Here is a 22,140-nt window from a genome sequence, read left to right as displayed (position 1 = left end):
GTCTATAAGATCATATCCTGTATGGGGTGCTACGGACTAGTTTACTCCTAGCTCTTGGTAGCTCAAAATATCTTGCACAACTAAGTTGAACCTTTTCTTCAGTTGTTTAGCCTTTGAACTTGTCATGATACCATCCGGGACTTCTGGTACAGGTTGTAGTAAAAGATGTGGTACAGCTTGTAGTTCAGCGGTTTGTGAAGTAAGGTTGATGTCCGCATAATTCCCTCCCTCTTCAAAAGGTTTTGTCCTCAAAACTGAATCTCATGGATCATAAGCAGACAATTCAGCAACATTAAAAGTGTGAGAAATTCTTACCTCACTTGGCAGCTCTAAACGATAGGCATTATCGGTTATCTTTTCGAGGATCTTGAAGGGACCATCGCCTCGTGGTGCTAGCTTGGATGCTCTTTGTGTAGGAAACCTCTCAGGTCGCATATGTAGCCAAACCCAATCTCCTAGTTCAAATAACATTTCCTTCCTTCCCCGATCAGCTTTACGTTTGTTTTCGGCGGCCTTCTTTTCTAAGTTCGCTTTTGGCTTCTCATGTATTTTCTTGATGATTTCACCACGTCTCAAACCATCTTGGCAAACCTGTTCTTTCTCAGGCAAAGGTACTAAATCCAATGGAGACAAGGGGTTAATTCCGTAGACTATCTCAAAAGGAGACAGTTTTGTACCGGAGTGAACAGCACGATTATAAGCAAACTCGATAAAAGGAATGCAATCAAGCCATGTGCTCATATTTTTACCAAGAGTAACTCTAAGTAAAGTTGAGAGAGTTCGGTTTACCACTTCGGTTTGTCCATCCGTTTGAGGATGACAAGTTGTTGAGAATAGAAGCTTGGTACCTAACTTTCTCCAAAGAGTCCTCCAAAAGTGACTCAAGAACTTGGTGTCATGATCAGAAACGATGGTCCTTGGAATTCCATGGAGGCGTACCACTTCCTTGAAGAACAACTCCGCGGTTTGAGTCGCGTCATTGGTCTTGTCACACGGGATGAAGTGTGCCATCTTAGAAAACCGGTCCACAACAACAAAGATTGAATCCTTGTGTTTAATCTTTGGCAATCCTAAAACAAAGTCCATAGAAACATCTACCCAAGGGGCGTTAGGAATAGGTAATGGTAAATAGAGACCATGAGGATGTGACCTGGATTTCGCTTTGTTGCAAACAATGCAACGGGCACAAAACCTCTCAACATCTTTCTTGAGGTGGGGCCAAAAGAAATGCTCAATTACCATGGCCAAAGTCTTTTCTACACCAAAGTGTCCCATCAAACCTCCACCATGCGATTTACTAAGTATCAACTCTCGCACTGAACCGTAAGGGATGCACAACCGCTTGTCTTTGAATAGAAACCCATCTTGCAAGTAGAATGCCTTGTAAAGTCCTTTACCATGCTCTCGGTAGCATTCTCCTAACTCAGGATTGTCTTTGTACAACTCTTGATATGCTCAAAACCCATCACTTTAGCCTCCATAGTAGCTATAAGGGCATGTCTCCTAGACAAAGCGTCAGCTACCACGTTCTCCTTTCCTTTCTTGTACTTAATCACATATGGGAAGATCTCTACAAACTCCAACCACTTGGCATGTCTCCTCTTAAGCGAAGTATGACCCTTAAGATGCTTGAGAGTCTCGTGATCGGTATGAATGATGAATTCCTTGGACAACAAGTAATGTTGCCAAGTCTCAAGAGCTCGAACCAAAGCATAGAGCTCCTTGTCGTATGTTGGGTAATTCAATGCTGCTCGACTTAGTTTCTCACTAAATAAAGCCACGGGCCTCTTTCTCTGATGTAGTACAACTCCAATTCCCAATCCAGAAGCATCACACTCTACTTCGAACATTACTTCAAAATCTGGTAAGGCTAAGACCGGTGCTTGCGTGAGCCTCTCCTTCAACGTGTTGAAAGACTTATCTTGAGCTTCTCCCCATGAGAAAGGCACGTTCTTTTTTATCACAGCAGTCATTGGCGCAGCCACTGTACTAAAGTCTCTGACGAACCTTCTATAGAAACTCGCTAGTCCATGGAAACTACGGACGTGTGTAATAGATGTTGGAGTAGGCCATTCACGGATTGCCTTGATCTTCTCCTCATCTACTTGTAGTCCCTGCTTACTCACTACAAAACCTAAGAACACACACTTGTCAGAACAAAATGTGCACTTCTTCAGGTTAGCATAAAGGCTTTCATTCCGAAGCGTTTTGAGAATTAACTCTAAGTGTTGAATGAGATCAGAATAGCTCTTACTGTAAATAAGTATGTCGTCAAAGAAAACAACAACAAATTTACCAATAAAAGACCTTAGAACCTGGTTCATTAAGCGCATGAAGGTGCTTGGCGCGTTGGTTAGCCCGAACGGCATGACAAGCCACTCGTGGAGACCTTGCTTTGTCTTGAAGGCTGTCTTCCACTCGTCTCCTTCTCTCATTCGGACCTGGTGATAGCCACTCCTCAAGTCAATTTTGGAAAATATGATGGCACCCCTAAGCTCATCTAACATGTCGTCTAGTCTCGGAATGGGGTGTTGGTACTTGATGGTGATATTGTTGATTGCACGGCAGTCTACACACATTCTCCACGTGACATCCTTCTTTGGGACCAATAGGACATGTACTGCACACGGGCTGAGGCTCTCTCTGATGTACCCTTTGTCCATTAGGTCACGCACTTGCTTCTCAAGCTCCTTAGACTCCTCCGAATTCATCCTATAGGCGGGCTTGTTAGGTAAACCACAGCCTGGTACAAGATCAATCTGATATTCTATGCCACAAATACGTGGTAGTCCGGGTGGAATCTCCTCCGGGAATAAGTCTTTGTACCGATCTAGTACACCTAGTACTTCAGTGGGTAGCTCAGGATCACCTATCCTTGTACTAAGACATTCTTTGAAAACCATTAGTAGCACGGTGCCCTTGGCACTCATAGTTTTACAAACATCTTTAGAGCTTAAATAAAGATTAGAACTTCTTACCTCGTCCTCCTTGGTCATGTGAATTTGTAAGTCATAAACTTCTGAGGGACTAAGAGGGGCGAGGTTGTACTTACGGTCATTAAAGGTAAAAGAGTAATGGTTGGTGCGCCCATTGTGATATGTAATTCAATCAAACTGCCATGGTCGTCCAAGGAGAAGATGTCCAGCTCTCATTGGCACTACGTCACAAACGACTTGATCGTGGTACTTTCCCACGCTGAATGATACAATCACTTGTTAATCGATTTTAAGTTCAGTATTGTCATTGAGCCACCTAAGCTTGTATGGTCTCGAGTGCTTTGTTTTCTGAAGACCTAGCCTGTCTACCATGTACTTGCTAGCAACATTAGTACATGAACCTCCATCAATAATCAAGTTACATACCTTGTTCTTTATGGTGCATCTAGTGTGGAAGATGTTTTCTCGTTGCACTTTTTCTTCGGGGTTAACAAACACACTCAATGTCCTGCGAATCACAAGGAGTTCTCCTACATCCGGATACTCAACGTCCTCATGCTCATTAGAATCCTCTTGCTCATCTTGTGACTCATAGTCACCACTAGGAGTGAGGATCATCACCCTTTGGTTCGGACATTCTCTCACCATGTGTCCCCTACCTTGACATTTGAAACAAGTAATGTCACGAGAAGGAGATGGATTAGTACTAGAGAACTTACCTGGTTCGGGCCTAGAGGTTTTAGGTGCCTCATTAGACTTGTTCTTGTACCTAGGATCACTCTCTACGGCCTTGCCTTTGTCCATGGCTCGGTTGTTGCTTGCATTCCAAGGTGTGTTGTTTCTGGATCGGTTGCTTAAGGATGCCTTACGCCTGATTTGCTGCTCGACTTGTACCGCTAGGTGTAGCAACTCATGGAGTCCATTATATTGGGCTCTCTCCACCTTTCGCTGAATCCTCTCTTGTAATCCGTCTATGAATTGAGCCATGAGAGCTTCGTTGGATTCCTCTAGGTCCAAGGCGTTCATGAGCTTCTCAAACTCTTCAAAGTACTCATCTACGGTCCTTGTTCCCTGAGACAATTTTCTAAAACGTTTTTGTAAGTCTCTATGATAATGGTCAGGGACATACCTCAACCTTAAGAGGTACTTCATGTCTCCCCAAGTGCTTATGGGACCAAATCTTTATCTCCTCCTATCAGCTACTGTCCTATCCCACCAAGATAAAGCATTTTTGGTGAGCTGAGCGACTGCTAAGGACACCTTCCGAGATTCTCCCCAAGTGCTTATGTACTTCATCTATCGCTCCCAATCCATGTACACCTCTGGATTAGATTTTCCTGCAAAAAGTAGGAGGTGTTAGTTTGATATCTCGGTTCTGTTCACGCGGTTCTACTCCTCGTGCACGGTTTCTCGTCAATGGATCTTCTCTCCGTTTATGTTGGCGCCTCAAAGGGTCGGGTGGTTGATCATCATCATCATCCAAGTCAGGAAACTCCTCTACCTCTTCGCGGGCATTCCCACGAGCCTGGTCTTGCCCCATTTCAACCCTAGGATGGGGCTGCTCCAAACGACCTAGCCGTTGCCTTAATCCTCTTAACTCCTCCGTCAAAGTAGCCATCATTTGCATTACGGCGTTTTGGGGAATTTCTGCTGCTTCTCCCATAGTATATGCCTAAAACTGACATGGGATTAGACAAAAACAACAAAGAAATCAATGTACCACAGCACTAGAAAAGAAAGATAAAAAACAAGAAACCTAAGACTTGTTGAATCACTTCCTGACACACTTGCTAATGTAGTACAAAGTTAACAATAATTTTTTATTTTTTTTTTAATTAATATTACGAAACTCAAAAACAAATACTTAACACGAAATAAAATGAAACTGAAATACTTTTTTTTTTAATTTAAATAAAACAGAAACTAGACTAATGCAAAAACTGATTCAGAAAGTAGGGCAGACAAAACAAAATGATGAAACCTCGCAAAGGAAGCACAACTGCGCTCTTATACCAAGATGATACAAGACTCGGTGGTGAGCTTTGTATCTGATAGAGATGGTGGCTTCACAAGCTGGCGGTCGCTTCTCTCTTGTGAAGGAAAGATGGTCGATGATGGAGATCTAACACGATGACGATCGCTTCTCTCGTGTGGGATCTAATGGAGGGGAAGTGCTGGCGGATTGAAGTACACCACAGAGATGTGATAAGTCTCTGATACAGTACATGAACTTGGCCTTGGTGAATCACACACACAAGACAAAGAACAAGCTTATTCTCTTAAGAACACTTAAAGAGAAGAAGTGAGAAAATGCGGTTCTTTATTGATAATCAAAGGTAAAAATCGTACAACTGCTGTATGGGGACCTTATAAGAGTCCTTCAGCTAGCCCTAAGGCCGAAATTAAATGTAAAAACGCAACAAGGAAGCAAATAAAATCAAAACACAAAAACCATTGTTTTTAGAAAGAAAATAAGCTAAAATAAGGAAACTAATTAAGTTCTCTTGCGGAGCACGATTGAGGGCGACTCTAGCCGTTGTCTGGGCTGTGTGGACCTGCAAAGATAATATAAACTGAATAAACCTTACCTAGATGCGTTTTAGGCCTAATAGATGTCGCCTGAGTCATTTCTTGTAGTACTTCTTGAGGTACTTCTGGAATCAAGTCTTGTGCTTGTTTGTTGGCTTGTTCCTTGAAGTAGGGGTCTTTGTGGAGTTCCTCTTGAGTATTTTGATCAATGTCTTTGAGCTTTTCCATGTCCTTGATATCTTGTTCTTGATCTTGACTCTCTCGATCACTTTCAGAGATGACACTTGAATCGTCCGTCTCTTGAAGCTCCAAAGTTTTCTCTTGGTTTCTAGAGGTCCTTGAACCTGTCAAACGATATTTCATACCTGGGGGAGTAGTTCGTTCAAGACTCATTTGGGTGAATGCTTCAGCAAGCTCTTCTTCGGCTATTAGATCATATCTGGTATGGGGTGCTAAGGACCAGTTTACTCCTAGCTCTAGGGAGCTCAAAATATCTTGCACAGCTAAGTTGAACCTTTTCTTCAGTTGTTTAGCTTTTGAACGTGTCATGATACCCTCCGGGACTTCTGGTACAGGATGTAGTACAAGATGTGGTACAACTTGTAGTTCAGCAGTTTGTGAAATAAGGTTGATGTCCGCATCAGAAGGGAAACAAGCGAAGCTTGAAACCATCTTCACTGACTCCATTAATTTTAGTAAGGCTATAGAGCCTTCCAAACTCGTCTAGATGATCAAGCGAATCCTCCATTGGCAAGCCATGAAACTTGTTCCCTTGAACCATTGCAATGAGGCTGCTCTTGATCTCAAAGTTATTGTTTTGTACTAGAGGTGGAACAATGCCATGACGCTGGTTGTGATTGTGTGGAAAGTCACCAGCACCAATGTTGTTAGGTTGTATTTGCTCATCTACAAGGTCAGCCATTGTTTCTGTTGTTGTCTATTCTCTTAGTTGTCGAACAATACGGTCGATGTTATCGTTGAATAGGAGGTTATGATTCCCTTGTGACCGTGTATGCATGCAACAAGTAGCAACCCAACTATAACAGACGAATTAGAGATGAGTCTGTAAATCAGGTTGCTAAGTACCTGAAATACAAATACTGAAAAGACAATGTTAGTATCTCTTGTTACAAAAACGAACTTGATCTTAACAATTCTAATGATCTCAAATATAACAAACAAACACCCAATTGGCAACGTCGCCAAATTGATAATAGGTTTTTAGTCAATTAATCCTATAGCACTATCATGTCGTTGTAGTACTTAGGGTGTCAATCCAAATGGGTGTGATGCAAACAGATGAGATGTGATCAGAAGTCACTAAGTCAAGCCAAAAATAACAGGTTTTGGGGTTTTTAACACAAATCACTCGACCACAACTGGCTGATGCTAGAAGCAGGATGTGGTCGAGTAACAGACAGAAAATGAAACAACTATACTCGACTGCACAGACTGTTGCCAGACACTAGGTGTGGTCGAGTAAGTTGGTCTAGTGAATGCAAAAACTAAGAAACAAGCAATGAGAACGATTAAGGGATCAACGATGAAACAGGCAATGAGTGGTATCCTAGCCTATTCGGATGGTTAACAAGCACAATCAAGCTATCCCTAGACAACATGTTCAACAACAGATTAATTCACTCCCGTGATAGAAATCCTCAAGCAAAGCTAGCCTAGCTTAATTCCCATTAACGGAATCTCACTATGCAGGCAATAAGAACCGACTGATGAAGTTAATAAACGCTCTAAACGGCCAATCCCTTGGGATAGAGACGCATATCTCAAGAACTAGTGGATCAAGCATTCCATCGAACACCTTCTGGGTGCGATAGTGTTGTTGATCGAATTCCAGTTGATCAGACAGAAATAAGCAGTAAACACAACTAGTCTAGAAGGGATTCAATCAATTCTAAAACTTAACTATTCTATAGACTACAGATTCCACAACCATTCTATCCCATCCTTAAGAACTAAATGTCATTACTTAGACAACATGCTAAAAAACATAATCATAGGTAAATAAGTATATTGCATAAGTAAAGAGATAAAGAGTAGAGAAACAAGGTGATAGACGAAATCAAATGCAGAATCTGAATAAAAACCAAAAATCTCGTATTACAGGTTGTAGAAGCAAAGCGGCGCAGCCAAAGTAAACTAGGTAAAATAGAAATAAAAACTGAAGTAAAAACTCAATGTCGATTAGATGTCCGAGGACAAAACCCTCAAACACCTATTTTATACAAAACGAAATAAAATGATAGTAGATAGACCGGGAACCCTATCGTCTGGCCCATAGAGTGATAATGGGCCAAGATGGGCTTCATGATCAAATGAAGCTCCAGACCGCTTCCAAACACTTCTTCTTCCCCTCTTCTCTTCCTTGAGCACAGCTTGTCTGGTTGAGTGCGGATTTGAGTAGACTATGAAGATGTGATCAACTGCTTGGTCGAGTGATGGCGCTGGGTGTTGACTGATATACTCGACCAGGGGGTCGAGTAACATTGTAGAGTGAATGGTCGATTGGTGGTGAGTGATGATACTCGACCTGGGGGTCGAGTAATGTGGTAGAGTGAATGGCCGAGTGGTGGTCAGGTGGTGTGACGTAGTGTTACTCGACCACGTGGTCGAGTGGTGTCATCGAGTGGCCGGGGCTGCTGTTACTCGACCACGGGGTCTAGTAGATGGGAAGAATGGCTCCAATTTCACTCGACCAATGGGTCGAGTATGGTACTGGATGTACTCAACCTGGGGGTCGAGTATGTCTTCTGGTTCCGACATGGTTTTTCCTATTTGCTCGCCAACAACTCCAAATCACCTGAAAACAACTCAAAAATGCAATATGTATGCAAAGCTATCCTAATCATGCAAAGTATGCAAGAATGATGAGGAATTATTTAAAACAATGATGAATGATATGAAACTAGACTCAAAACGATGATGTATAAATATAGAAAACATGCAAATTATAAACATATCACTTGCCACACTAATTTGTAGAACCATTGATATCAAATCTCAATGTCGATCGACACGACCTCGATGTCGATGGACACTCTTCAGGAACAGACTATGATTCAGCGTTTGACGGAGAGAAATCGAGAGAGCTCGGCACCTAAGCGTCAGCATCAGATGATAGCGTATGTGAACAATGGACAAGGACTACGCCATATTATGTTGAGATTCCAATGGTTGTAATGGCCGAGCAGCTTATCCTTGAAGCTAGATGTTATAGATGTTTCACGCTGTGTAGACTGCTTCTATCAGAGTTACCTTATGTTGACTTTATGAACCTGGAGTATGTACTTTATGATTATATCTTGGAGATGATATAGAAAGGTATCAGTGTTAAGGACGCGAGCTTGCTTAACGCCGAAATCATTGCACTTCTGATGTATGATGCTCCATTGAAGATGAAAGACAAGCTGGAAGTGCCTATCTCTACAATAATCAATGCAATGATGCCTAATCCAGGAAGTTGTATACTCGATAGCCCTATATCTACCGACAGTCCAATTGCTTTGAATGAGTGTGATATGGTTATGACTCTTGACATGGACAGGCTGAAGAAGCACCCACCATAGATGGTCATGCACCTCTCTGTATCAGAGCATTTCATAGACACTGCGTTGAGATAGATCTGGTTCATGGTACAAGCTCGCAACTATAGAAAGCAAGTCACGATCTAATTGCTGAGAATCGATCTGCAGTAATGGTGTTGATCGACACCACCACATGTGTCGATAGATACCCCATACAGGCCGAGCCAGATTTCGTTGTTAGAGCTGGTTTTCGGGTTGAGTTCCCTGCTGAAACTCCAAGCACTATAGTCACGTCACCCACAACACCATTACTCCTTGATCCACCTCTGAAACGGCAATGGTACTCATCTCCTCCTCCTAAACCTCCAGATATCATCAATAAGACTTTGAAATATCTAGAAACTGTTTTACGGTTCACCAAGCCACGAGTTTCTCGTCGAGGGCTTGTTTTTTCTTTTGATGATTGTGAAGGTAAAAGGAGTCGACAACCCATACCTTTGTTTTGCCCTTCTGACATTGCTCACTTCCTTGGTAGACCGCAAACACTGACTGCTTATACGCCACGTTGGATGATTCGAGGTTCTACTAGGAAGTATTTATTTCCTCCATCTGATCCACCTGATCCGCAAACTCCAAGAAAGTCAAGCTATTGACTCTAAATAAGCGCTTAGTGTGAGGCAACTCACTGTTATGGTTTTCTTCTTATTTTTTTTATTTTACGTTTTTTCTTTTATTTTTCTCGCTTACTCTAGATTTGAATGCTACTGGGGACCGTGACGTTTAAGTCTGGGGGAAGCAGTTACTAACTACGTTTTTCTTTTTCAGTCTTATTCTTATTTTATTTATTTTGAGTCGTTTTATTGAGTCAAAATTTTGTTAGGAATTATGATCTCTATTCTTTAGATTATTGTCTGGTTGATTAATGTTGTAGGTTCGATTCAATCCGACTATTGGAAAATCCAGATAGGAAACCAACAAACTTGAGGATATTGTGGTTTCCAACACAACCACTAAGGCTTGAGCTAATCTCACTACTCTTCCTTTTACCTCTTTAAACGGTTAGTATTCATAGATATTGACTCCTTGTTCATACATGATATTGAGACCAATGTGATAAAAAGAAAGTGTTCGTCTCCCTATAATAAAAAAATAAGAAAATGAGAGATTGATAGGATTTTCATATAGTGTATAGGGGTATAAATGTTTCCTATAACCTCATTATTATACATAGTGATGTTAACTTGGGCATGGAATACCCATTTATTAAATGGGTACATGCAAAAAAAAATTAACCCATTTAAACCCATTTAGAGAAAAATATTTAATGGGGTTTACCTACAAACAAATGGGTTCCCATTCAAGCCCATTTATGTTTATTTATATTAATTAATTTTATTAAAATGTAAATAACTTAATTTTAAATAAAATAAAGAGCAAAATATTATATATATTGAAAACAAAACGTAAAATCATGTTTTTTCACCAAAATAACCTTTTCAGCCAAAATTGAAAATAACGTTTTCCCACCAAAATCGTAAACGGATGTTTTTTCGCCAAAATCGTAAAATCACGTTTTTCCCGTCCAAACCGTAAAATCACATTTTCCCGCCAAAACCGTAAAATCACGTTTTCAGCCAAAATTGAAAATCACGTTTTCCCACCAAAATAGTAAACCGACGTTCTCCCGCCAAAATCGTAAAATCACGTTTTTCTCGCCAAATCCGTAAAATCACGTACTCCCGCCAAAACCGTAAAATCACGTTCTCCCACAAAAATCACAAAAATCACAAAGTGTTTTCCGCCAAACCGTAAAATCACGTATTCCCACAAACACTGTAAACGATATTTTCCTATAAAAATCATAAAATCACTTTTTTCCGCCAAAATCACAAAAAAGTATTTTCCGCCAAAATTGAAAATCATGTTTCCCGCCAAAACTGTAAAGTGACATTTTCTGCTAAAATTGCAAAATCATGTTTTCATCCAAAATCGTGAAATTGCATTTTATTACCAAGAAAACATTTTCCCATAAAATGACATTTTCCCGCCAAAATCACAAAGAAGTGTTTTCCGTCAAAATTGAAAATCATGTTTTTCGCCGAAATTGAAAATCATGTTTTCCGCCAAAAGTGTTTTCTCTCCAAAATCCGAAACCCGTATTTTCTGGCCAAAATTGTGTTTTTGCAAAAAAAAAATATATTCACTCATAATGGGGTATTCATCATCGTTTTGAGTCCAGTTTCGTATCATTCATCACTGTTTTATATCATTTCTCATCATTCTTGCAGACTTTGCATGATTAGGATAGCTTTGCATACATATTGCATTTCTGAGTTGTTTTCAAGTGATTTGGAGCTGTTTGCGAGCAAATTGGAAGAAACGAGCCAGAACCAGAAGACAAACTCGACCACCAGGTCGTGTGCATCCAGCACCATACTCGACCCCCTAGTCGAGTGACTTTGGAGCCATTCTTCCCATCTACTCGACCCCCAGGTCGAGTAACCTCAGCTCAGGCCACTCGATGACGCCACTCGACCCCCAGGTCGAATATCACTTCGACTTACCACCTGACCACACTCGGCCGTTCACTCTACCACGTTACTCGACCCCCTCGTCGAGTATCATCACTCACCACCAACACCATCACTCGACCGGGCCCTCGATCACATCATCATAGTCTACTCAAATTCGCACTCAACCAGACAAGCTGAGCACAAGGAAGAGAAGAGGAGAAGACAAAGTGTTTGGAAACGGCCTGGACCTCCATCGGATCATGAAGCCCACCTCGGCCCATTATCATTCTATGGGCCGGGCGATTAGTTATTGGCATGTCTACTATCATTTTACTTCGTTTTGTATAAATAGATGTCTTAGGGTTCTGTCCTGAGACATCTAGTCGACATTGAGTTTTTGCTTCAGTTTTATTTTTGGTTTTACTCTAGCTACGCCGCTTTTGCTTCTGTAACCTATAATTCGAGATTTTTCCAAGTTATTCAGATTCTGCATTCGATTTCATCTATCATCTTGTTTCTCTACTCTTTATCTCTTTACTTATGCAATATTATCATTTACCTGCGTTTATGTCTTTGAGCATGTTGTCTGAGTAGTGACTTAGAATTCTTAAGGATGGGATAGAGTAGTTATGGAATCCGTAGTCTCTAGAATGGTTAAGTTTTAGAATTGATTGAATCCCTTTAGGACTAGTTGTGTTTACTGCTTATTTCTTTCTGATCAACTGGAATTCGATCCCAAGCATTCCCGCACCCAGAAGGTGTTCGATGGAATGCTTGATCTACTAGTTCCTGAGATATTCGTCTCTATCCCAAGGGATTGGCCGTTTAGAGCGTTTATTGACTTTATCAGTCTGTTCTTATTGCCTGCATAGTTAGATTCCGTTAATGGGAATTAGTCTGGGCTTGAGGATTTCTATCACGGGAGTGAATTGATCTGTTGTTGAACCTTTGTCTAGGGATAGCTTGATTGCGCTTGTTAACCATTCGAATAGGCTAGGATACCACTCTATTCGATTACCCCATCCTTAGGAATTTCTCATCCATCTGATTTCTCTGTTTTAACGTTATCACTTAATCAATTTAGTAATTCTGTTATTGTTTCTGTTTTCTGCATGTTCGCTTAGGATTGTTAGAAACCCCAAAACTGTTATTGCTTGGCTTGACTTAGTGACTTCTGATCACATCTCATCTGCTTGCATGACACCCATTTGGATTGACACCTAAAATACTACAACGACATGATTGGTGTTTTAGGATAATTGACTAAAAACAAATTATCAATTTGGCGCCATTGCCAATTGGGTGCTTGTTTGCTATATTTGAGATTTTAGAATTGTTAAGATCAAGTTCGTTTTTGTTATAAAAGATACTAACATTGTGTCTTTTCAGACTTTGTATTTCAGGTACTTAGCAACCAACTTTATTCGTCTCTTATAGCCAGGTTCTACATGTTGCATGCATACACGGTCAAAAGGGAATCAGAACTTCCTATTCAACGATAACATCGACCGTATTGCTCGCCAACTGAGAGAACAGACAGCAACAGACACAATGAATGACATAGTAGATGAGCAAGAGCAACCTAACAACATTGGTGCCAGTGACTTCCCTCACAACCACAACCATCGTCATGGCATTGTTCCACCTCTAGTACAGAACCACAACTTTGAGGTAAAAAGCAGTCTCATTGCAATGGTGCAGGGAAACAAGTTTCATGGCTTGCCAATGGAGGATCCGCTAGATCATCTAGACGAGTTTGAAAGGCTCTGTAGCCTTACTAAAATCAATGGAGTTAGTGAAGATGGTTTTAAGCTTCGCTTGTTTCCATTCTCACTTGGAGAAAAAGCCCATCTGTGGGAAAAGATGCTACCCCAGGTATCAATCACGACCTGGGATGACTGTAAAAAGGCCTTCTTGGCAAAAGATGAACCATTCCAAGTACAAGAGAGGGTGAAAGATCAGTGTGCTGATAGCTATGTTCAGAATCAATGTGGCTACAACAAGGGGTACAACAATTACAGACCCAACCCACCTCTGTCATACAGAAGCACCAATATTGCCAACCCTAAGGACCAAGTCTACCCTCAACAGCAGCATAACCAACCCAAACCATTTGTTCCTTACAACCAAAGCCAAGGGTTCGTTTTAAAGCAGCAGTTTCAAGGAGGATATCAACAACAACAGCCACCACCTGGTTTCACACCAAATCAACAACAAGCACATGCGTCTCAGAATTCATATATAATGACTATGCTCCAGCAGCTCATTCAAGGACAAGCCACAGGAGGAATGGAAATCGCTAAGAAGCTGGCTGAATTAAACAACAAAGTTGACCGATAAGGCATCAAACTTAACAGCAAGTTCGAATCATTGAGCACTAGGATGAGATATGTGGAAAGCATCCTCACTACACCATCTGTTAACAACAACCCAGGCCAGCTTCCAGGGAAAGCAATCCAGAACCCTAAGGAGTATGCCACTGCTCACGCCATCAGTATCTGCCATGATCGAGAGTTGCCAACTCGACATGCCTCTACCTCTATCACTAGGGACAGTGAAGTTTAAGAAGGAGAGGATTTTGTTCAGAATGAAATTTCAGCTGAAATAGAAATAGAGGAGCCCATACTCGATCGCAGTACTCGATCCCAAGCTCAAGCAGTATTTTCTTTTGTTAAAAAGCCTGCCGCTGCTAAAACCAAGGATAAAGTCTTTGTTCCTCCACCCTACAAGCCTCCACTACCATTTCCAGGGAGATTCAAGAAGCAACTGATAAACAAATATGAAGCTCTCTTGGAAAAACAATTGAAAGACCTTGAAATCACAATGCCTCTAGTAGACTGTCTTGCGCTAATACCGCACTCACACAAACGTATAAAAGACATGATTACAGAGAGGATCAAAGAAGTTCAAGGAACGGTGGCGTTAACTCACGAGTGTAGTGCAATCATCAAGAAGAACATTGTTCAAGAAAAGTTGGAAGATCCGGGATCTTTTACTCTACCATGCTCTATTAGGCAACTGGCTTTTAGCAACTCTCTATGTGATCTAGGAGCTTCAGTCAGCCTAATGCCACTTTCTGTGGCAAGGAAGCTGGGATTTGTCAAATATAAATCGTGCGACTTATCTTTGATCCTTGCTGATAGGACCATAAGAAAACCCTATGGGCTACCAGAAGATATGCCTATCAAGATTAATGGAGTAGACGTGCCTACAGACTTTGTGGTGCTTGAGATGGATGAAGAACCTAAGGATCCTCTGATCCTAGGAAGACCTTTCTTGGCCTCAGTTGGAGCGGTGATAGACGTCAAAGATGGAAAGATTGATCTCAATCTTGGGAAGGATATAAGGTTACTGTTTGACATCAACAAAGCTCCAAGAAGATCAACCATAGAGGGACGAACCTTTGGGTCCAAGGAGTGGTTACAGAAGATGGATTTGAGACTAAAAGAGTAAAGGAACCAAGTTTAGCTCCAACACGACCTTCAAGCTCAACCACTCAATCTAGTACGCTCTGTGTAGTTGATTGGCTAGAACTTAAAGGGAAGTCTGATCTCCACGAAGAAACCATCCAGAAGCTAGCTTGCAGTGTTGAGAAATTTAGGGATAAAGTGAGTCGGATGCAAAGGGAAGCTATTCAACCTCAACTCGGCATTGAAGCTATATCAAAGAAGAAATTTGTTTTAGAATGGTCTGAAGACGAAGACTATTCACAAGAAATAAAAGAAGCTTATAAGGAAAGGGCCATTGAGTACTCAATTACAGACCTGTCAAGAGAGCATGCTAAGTCCGATGTTGTATCTGCTAAGGAAGAAGAGAAGATTTCAATTCTTCTCTATCACCCTCCATAAGCCTAATGAGTGTGAGGAGTCAAGCTAGAGACTTAAAACAAGCTCACTTGGCAGGAAGTCCCATGTCTATCTTCGTAAATATCATTATTTTTCCTTGTTGTTTTTAATGCATTCTAGTAGTGTTTTCAGGAGATAAGTATGAAGAGCTGAATGAAGTAGATTCTGGGTCTGAGGGAACAACTACTCACGACCATTGAGCAATCAAAGACACTCGACCTTGTTTTGGCTTCTCCACGCCAGGAGATCACTCGACCGCGGTGGTGGCCGCAGTAGAAGAGTGAGATCGAGTATACACAAAGCGGTGCTGACCGCAGTAGAAGAAGAGAGCAGTATACTCGACCACACCCTACGGGGAGCGAATGAAGCTGCGATCGAATATAGTTGATGCCAGTCACAACTTCTCTATATCCAAAATTCACTCGACCGCAGTGCTGGCAGCCACGAAGGAGAAGAGGTTGAGTACCCACATGCTGGAGCTGACACAGAACATGGCGGCTCGTCTATGTCCTGGGAGCAATCACAGGCAGCCATTGACGACCAACTCCGCTCCTTCTTCCACTGAGGTAAGCAACTCACTCCACCATTGTAATATACCATCTCCTGTTTTTATTTTGTTTCTGTGATGTGTTTTGTCCTGAGTACTCTCTTCCAAATTTGGTCACACAGTGGACTGTGTGATTTAAGTTTGGGGGAGGGCTCAGGAAGTGTGTGTTGCATTGTATATAATTTTGAGTCTGCATTCATCTAAGGCATTGAAAAAACAAAAAAAATTGAAAATTTTCAAAAAATGATTTCACAAAAATAGTGTTCATGTAGTTGCATTGCATTTAGGATCGAGTCTAGAGTGTTTCGTTTAGGATTGTTGTATATGCATAGGGGATAATGATGAGATAGCCTTGTAAGCATTTTGGTTCACCAGATAAGCTTAGTGCCCTCGTTGTTAGTTGTCTGATGCGTAGTCAATGAAATTGAAGTAAAACTGCACCATGCCTAGATTGCTCTACTCGACCACACTGTTAGGATATGATACCATTCCCTATCAATTTGAACTTGAATCTGATTTAGAATTATCATGTCTTGGCATCGAATTTGAACTCATGGATACCCTAAAATACTTGGATTTTCTTACTCATTTTAACCACTCTTGTTAATCCAAGTAGGTGACTCTCCTTATTAGAGCAGTTAACCCGAACCCAAACCTAAACTTTCTTTCAAGCCCTATGTCACTTGTGAGTGTTTGTGAGGTCTTATTTCGATTGAGCTTGGTAGAAAGTGTTAGGTTCGTAACGACAAAGATAGTGTTTCATGTAGTTCTAGTTCGCATTTTTCGGACTGGATAGGACTAGGTGGGCGCTTATATCATGGGTTGGTATGTGTTTAAAAGAAAAGGGTGAATTCATTGTTGATAAGGAAAGGGAAAAAATTCTAGGGGAAGTAAGCTAAAGAAGTTAGAAAAAAAAATCTAGTAAAGGTTTTGGGAATGTTAAAGAAAAGAATGAGGTTCTTGTTAGCTAAAGAAGAAGGGTTAAAAGCCTTTGGTTTTAAAGATTAAAAACAGGAACCTTAGTTGTTAAAGAAATCCAGATCCGCTAGATGTATCAGAGTGTTGGGAAAGCTTCTCCTAGAGTTAAGAGAAAAGAAAAGAATGATATGAAAAAGAGTTTGGAAGATTCACGAGTGCAAAGGGTAGAGTTAAGTTCTTGTATTGGGATTGGAGTTGGGATTACCATTAGAGCTTCATTGTTATACTCTGGGTAGATGGGATCTTATCAATGTATGCATAACTTGGGACTTACCTTTAGTATTCTACTAAAGCTCAATCATTCTTGAGAGATCCCTGTTACCTAAGCTTATTCTGTAAGGACCATCTTTGTCTCTTGACCTTCACCTTAGCCAAATGAGTTCATTGATGATGCATTGCTTGATTCACGTTCCAGAACTAATGAATGTTAAAGGGATTGGTAGATTTGAAAGCATGTGTAGGTCGAGTATAAGAGACGGATTGATTGATAACAAGGCATGGCTAACGTTTTTGAGTAAAATTCAATCATATCGCATCTTAGAACTACCAACTTGGACATTGATTTTATTTGCTCTATCAGATGCTTTGGTTCTGAGTCCCCACCTTCAAACCTCTCCTTCAACTATGTCTTCTTATTTGCTTGACGGCAAGCAAAGACTAAGTTTAGGGGAGTTGATATGTCTGTAATTTGCATGTTTTCAGTGTCCATTCATCATCGTTTTGAGTCCAGTTTCGTATCATTCATCACTGTTTTATATCATTTCTCATCATTCTTGCATACTTTGCATGATTAGGATAGCTTTGCATACATATTGCATTTCTGAGTTGTTTTCAAGTGATTTGGAGCTGTTTGCGAGCAAATTGAAAGAAACGAGCCAGAACCAGAAGACATACTTGACCACTAGGTCGTGTGCATCCAGCATCATACTCGACCCCCTGGTCGAGTGACTTTGGAGCCATTCTTCCCATCTACTGGACCCCCAGGTCGAGTAACCTCAGCTCAGGCCACTCGATGACGCCACTCGACCCGCTGGTCGAATATCACTTCGCCACACCACCTGACCACACTCGGCCGCTCACTCTACCACGTTACTCGACCCCCTGGTCGAGTATCATCACTCACCACCAACACCATCACTCGACCGGGCACTCGATCACATCTTCATAGTCTACTCAAATCTGCACTTAACCAGATTAGTTGAGCACAAGGAAGAGAAGAGGAGAAGACGAAGTGTTTGGAAGCGGCCTGGACCTCCATCGGATCACGAAGCCCATCTCGGCCCATTATCATTCTATGGGCCTGGCGATTAGGTTATTGGCCCGTCTACTATCATTTTATTTCGTTTTGTATAAATAAATGTCTTAGGGTTCTGTCCTGAGACATCTAGTCGACATTGAGTTTTTGCTTCAGTTTTATTTTCTATTTTACTCTAGCTGCGCCGCTTCTGCAACCTGTAATTCAAGATTTTTCCAAGTTATTCAGATTCCGCATTTGATTTCATCTATCATCTTGTTTCTCTACTCTTTATCTCTTTACTTATTCAATATTATCATTTACGTGCGTTTATGTCTTTAAGCATGTTGTCTGAGTAGTGACTTAGAATTCTTAAGGATGGGATAGAGTAGTTGTAGAATCCGTAGTCTGTACAATGGTTAAGTTTTAGAATTGATTGAATCCCTTCAGGACAAGTTGTGTTTACTGCTTATTTCTATCTGATCAACTGGAATTCGATCCCAAGCATTCCCGCACCCATAAGGTGTTCGATGGAATGCTTGATCCACTAGTTCATGAGATATTCGTCTCTATCCCAAGGGATTGGCCGTTTAGAGCGTTTATTGACTTTATCAGTCTGTTCTTATTGCCTGCATAGTTAGATTCCGTTAATGGGAATTAGTCTGGGCTAGCTTTGCTTGAGGATTTCTATCACGGGAGTGAATTGATCTGTTGTTGAACCTGTTGTCTAGAGATAGCTTGATTGCGCTTGTTAACCATTCGAATAGGCTAGGATACCACTCTATTCGATTACCCCATCCTTAGGAATTTCTCGTCCATCTGATTTCTCTGTTTTAACGTTATCACTTAATCGTTCTCATTGTCTGTTTCTTAGTTTTTGCACTTACTCGACCAACTTACTCGACCACACCCAGTGTCTGGCAACAGACTGTGCAGTCGAGTACAGTTGTCTCGTTTCCTGTCTGTTACTCGACCAGCATACTCGACCACATCTAGTGTCTGGCAACAGAATGTGCAGTCGAGTATAGCTGTTTCATATCCTGTTTGTTACTCGACCTGTTACACGACCACATCCCACTTCTCGCATTAGCCTGTTGTGGTCGAGTGAATTTAGTAATTCTGTTATTGTTTCTGTTTTCTGCATGTTCGCTTAGGATTGTTAGAAACCCCAAAACTGTTATTGCTTGGCTTGACTTAGTGACTTCTGATCACATCTCATCAGTTTGCATCACACCCATTTGGATTGACACCTAAAATATTACAACTACATGATTGGTGTTTTAGGATAATTGACTATAAACAAATTATCAGGTATAAATTTAAATAGAGTTAAATATGTTTAGAATAAATGGGGTGGATTATAAATGGGGTGGGTATAAATGGGGTGGGTTAGCCCATAATTTATACATTATTAGGAATGATCAATTACAAAGGTTGGAAAAAAATGCCGAGGGTGTGGATCCAGTATGCGAGTTCCCCTTTGTTTACTCTCTAAAAAGAATAAGTCTGGGGGAGAGAAAAAATACCAAAGAAGAAAAGAATGGTCGATTTATCGAGGTATAGTACATGAATGAGTTTAGAGGGATCTTGATTGTTAGCTTGTTTGATGAGACCCAGCGATGAAACCTTGGTGGATATAGTTGTGGAACTTAGGTATGGAATCTAGAATGTTGTGTAAGCTTGTAGAGAAGTACATGTTGGTTAGGATTTGATTAGACTTGCCATGCATATGGGTTTGGTTAGAATGATCAAGGCAATAGGCTAGAGAATGTTGGGAGTTCTTTTGTTTTCAAACCTCTTCCACGGGTTCGGCTTTTGTATTTTGCTTGAGGGCAAGCAAAAGCTAAGTCTGGGGGAGTTGATATATCCCTATTTTAACCATGTTTTAGAGTCTATTTGTTATTTCTAGAGTCTTTTCTAGTCTTTTCAGGTCTTTACATGTTTGGGATTCATTTGGAGATAATGGAGCATTCTAGAGGAAAACAGAGAACTTATGCTGCTAAAGAAAATCCGACGACTAAAAACAGCGTAGGTGTCAAACAACACCATCCCTGGTGTCGAGCGACACAATTACTTGACGGCAATTCGAAGACGCAACTTATTGATGTTTGAAGATTTCCAAATTCGGCCCAGAACTTTCCCTTATTTCTAATGAAGGCCCATCACGTTTTTAGGTCAGACATATAGTTTTAAGGGTTTCTTCTATGTTGGGGAACTTTCCAAGTTTTTAAGCACATTTAGAGCACTTTGAAGGGAGTAGACACTTTTTTGGAGATTTTCTACTGTTTAATAAAAATCAATACAATTCTACCCCTGATGACGTCAGCTGCTCCGCTAACATGTTTTTAATCTCAGCCGTTCGTTTATTTTGGAGAGAGAATCGATCTAACGGTTATTATTAAGAGAAGAGTTAATGTTTTCACGAAATGATCTCGTCCGTCGGATTAAAATGTAAAGTTAATGTCTCTTTTAATCTTGACCATCAAATTAAAATTAATAAAATATATCTAATGATTTTTTTCTCTCTCTTCCTTTTTGTTATTTAATTTCTCTTTAATTTGTCACATTCTCTATTTTATTAAAAATCTTTAACCATTTTTTTTTAAAATATATAATAATAACATTAGTTCCTTCATTTTGAAATCCATATTACTATATTTTTTCATATTATTATTAATTGTATTCACCTAAATATAAACAGATTCAGAAAACAACAAATCCATATGATCTAATCCATATGGATAACAATGAAATATATAATCTTTAATGAGAACCATGTAACTATAAACTCTAAAATCATTGTAAACAATCATAGTTCCTTAACACTAAATCCTAAACCCTAAACATTAGATACTAAACTCTAAACATTAAACCCTAAACATTAGATACTAAACTCTAAAACATTAAATCTTAATTCCTAAATTCAAACCCTAAACCCTAAACTTTAACACATAGACGCTAAACCATTAACCATATACAGTATAACCTCTATAAATTAATACTCTATAAATTAATAACCTTTATAAATTAATAAATTCTTCCGGTCCCGAGTTGGGATCAGTGTAAAAAATGACATAAATCGATAAATTAATAAGATAATAATTTTTTTGAAAGTCCTATGTAAATCTATGGTCCCATTAATATCATAAATTAATAATTATATAAATGTATCAACTATATATATATATATTAGATGTAAGAAAATTCTTTATAATATATTTATAATATTTTGTTGCTTAAATTCATATTTGTTCTTTGTTTGATTATAGTTTTTATATTTAACTGTATCAAAACTTTTGGTGTTGTTATCTAGACAATATTATTATGTTTTACTTGTAACTGGTTCTAGAAAGATATTTTCTATAATGAAGGAAATCTTATAAAAAAATTTTAAAAGTTACCAAATTAGGAAAATCTCTCTATAAATTGATAAATATTAATTTATCGATAAATTAATAAAATTTTGCAGTCCCAATATTATTAATTTATAGAGGTTTTACTGTACATATATCCTACACCATATACCATAAACCCTAAACTCCAAGCCCTAAACTTTAAACCTTCTTATTGTTGCCCTTAAATGTTAAGCATAAATCCCTTAACCCTAAAGTCTAAACCCTAAACCCTAAACCCCTAAACTTAAACCGATAGACATTAACCCTAAACCATATACATATACCCTAAACCCTAAACCCATATGACCATAAACCCAAAAATAATTATAGAACTTATTTCATCATATTTTATCAACATCTTTTACATAACGTAACACTTGTTTTATGAATAATATTATTAAAACGCAATCATTTCAAATTATCGACCGTCCACACACATCCACTAAACTCTAACCATGTGGTAATTTTTAATCATTTCGAATTATCGACCATCCATGCAAATTCACCAAACTTTGACCACATAGTTTGCATAATAGTAATTTGCATACAAATGAGAAGGACAAAATAGTAATTTGCTTACAGATCATCCTTTTCGTGAAAACCTAGCGGCCTATCACTTTGCAT

General features: G+C 39.8%; 3 pseudogenes across 3 annotated transcripts; 2 read left to right on the top strand and 1 right to left on the bottom strand.

Moving 5' to 3' along the window:
• Positions 1-22: 22 nt before the first annotated feature.
• On the bottom strand, positions 23-6,483 carry AT3G33178 (annotated as a pseudogene; the record flags this gene model as incomplete). The annotated part of the gene is made up of 1 exon: positions 23-6,483.
• Positions 6,484-7,817: 1,334 nt separating this feature from the next.
• Positions 7,818-9,802, top strand: AT3G33175 (annotated as a pseudogene; the record flags this gene model as incomplete). Its single annotated transcript has 1 exon — positions 7,818-9,802.
• A 3,152-nt stretch (positions 9,803-12,954) lies between these two features.
• AT3G33172 lies at positions 12,955-15,383 on the top strand (annotated as a pseudogene; the record flags this gene model as incomplete). The annotated part of the gene is made up of 1 exon: positions 12,955-15,383.
• Between the last annotated feature and the right edge of the window lie 6,757 nt (positions 15,384-22,140).

Source organism: Arabidopsis thaliana, chromosome 3, assembly GCF_000001735.4.
Source record: "Arabidopsis thaliana chromosome 3, partial sequence".
Taxonomy (NCBI): domain Eukaryota; kingdom Viridiplantae; phylum Streptophyta; class Magnoliopsida; order Brassicales; family Brassicaceae; genus Arabidopsis; species Arabidopsis thaliana.
Note: the sequence above shows the minus strand (reverse complement) of the source record. Positions and strands in the feature narration are given on the sequence as shown.